The sequence below is a fragment of the Pteropus vampyrus genome, unplaced genomic scaffold (genome assembly GCF_000151845.1).
Source record: "Pteropus vampyrus isolate Shadow unplaced genomic scaffold, Pvam_2.0 Scaffold5, whole genome shotgun sequence".
NCBI classification, from domain to species: domain Eukaryota; kingdom Metazoa; phylum Chordata; class Mammalia; order Chiroptera; family Pteropodidae; genus Pteropus; species Pteropus vampyrus.
In genome coordinates this window covers 1,438,339-1,440,132 of record NW_011888786.1, presented here as the reverse complement: position 1 = coordinate 1,440,132, position 1,794 = coordinate 1,438,339, and the positions used below count along the sequence as shown (strand labels likewise).

General features: G+C 48.0%; 1 protein-coding gene across 1 annotated transcript in view; it reads left to right on the top strand.

Moving 5' to 3' along the window:
* PROM1 (prominin 1) overlaps positions 1 to 1,794 on the top strand; it is a 96,627-nt gene that overhangs the window by 69,169 nt on the left and 25,664 nt on the right. The window lies entirely within an intron of this gene.

The following is a 1,794-nucleotide window of genomic DNA, read 5'->3' as shown; positions in this document are numbered from 1 at the left end:
CCAGGAAGACTAACTGAGGATCCATTATCCTCGAATGTCACACGGGACCATTACAAATTGAGATTTGCATTCTGCAGGCATTTGATCGAGGATGCTCGTAAAATTCTAAAACATTCAACACACTCACCACGTAGAGAGTTTCTGTTTCCGTAAAGAACACAGTGTCCCCCAAATACTCCTGCAACCACAAAATATTTCAGAGAAAGACCAGGGAAAAGAGCCCACTGTTTCCTTCCCCGTTGGCTAATTGTGATCTGTTCCCATCTCATCATCATTATCATAAGCAGTGACAGCATCAGGAACCTTGAAAGAACATGAGTCTTAAGGCTCATGGTTACTAGTGGCCTTGAAGTTGAATAAACCATGCTTGTGAGCCCCAGGGGAGTATAGCAAAGGCAGGAAGACATAATCCCATGTCCGTGGAGTGACCGCACTTCAAAACCAAGATAAAAATGGCTGGCGGGTTGGGAGACTTGGGGTGCAAAGGCATCTTTTCACAACAATAGCACCCTCCGAGGAATTAACAGAGAAATCTAATATTTCACTGCCAAGTATCATTTCACTGCTCCGGCCTTAGTATGACAGCTTTTGAGTTATAATGTCACCTCTTTTATGTATAACCTTTCACCAGGTGGCTGAGTAGCTTGGTTGTCTGCTGTTTCCTGACGCTCGTTACGACTTTTTATTCCTTGGGCATATTATGTGGCATTTTTGGCTATGACCCGAATGCCTCCCCAACGAGAAGAGGTTGCATCTCCAACACCGGGGGCATCTTCCTCATGACGTGAGTTTCTCTCTTTCTTGCCATGTTGGGGAGGGGGCGGGGGGTGGAAATTCAGGTGACTCTGGCGGTACACGGATCCTGTGGCCTCTGGGCTGGGCACTCTGGGTTCCAGTGGAGTTGGTGTGTTGATGTGACTATACTTTTGTCGGTTTGGGAAATTTCATCACGTGTAAAAAAATAAAAACTCTAAATTGGTTGCACTTTGACTGACAAGTTTAAACACACTGTTTATCTTTAATGCAGCTATCACAGGAAATTACTTCCAAGTCGGCTTTCTCGATTCCCATTGTTTTTTTTTTTTCCTATATCCATCCATCCATCCATCCATCCATCCATCCATCCATCCATCCATCCATCCATCCCTCTCTCTCTCCCTCCCTCCCTCCACCCATCCACCCAACTATTCATTCACCAGATACTTGTTGAAGACTGACCTGGTGTCAGACACGTTTCTAGATGCATTTCTAGCTTGTCCACTTTGAAACTCTATAAGCTTGATGCGGAGCAGAAGTTGACTGTCCGTGCCAGACATCAGGCGCTGCCAAGAGCGCTCTTCAGAGAGAAACTGGGTTTTGTTCTCGCTGTGCTCACACCCCCTCAGTAGCTTCCCTTCCCTGAACCCACCGGGCCCCAACTGGTACGTCGGCGCCTACCTGCCTCTTGAGCTGCTGCTCACCCCGCTCTCCACCCTCTATCTGGATGCAGAGCCACGTTGGCCCCTTTCAGACTCTCAAGGGTACAGAACCTTCCCCGTCACTGTGTCCTCTGCAGAAAGCCTTGGATCACTCGCCTGACTCAGAGCCCTGTCCGAACCGCAGTTCTGGGCTGCAAGTAGGCCAGGGACTAAGCCATGCCCATTCCCTAACTATGTGCTAGGGACAGAAGGCCACAGTGCTTACCACTTTCTGTCTTCACTCCCCAGGAGCTGACCCTTTTAACCCACAGACACCTGAAGACCGCAGGTCCATTTTTTTACATTAAATAGGTGGAATCAGTAAGTATTGGCTCGT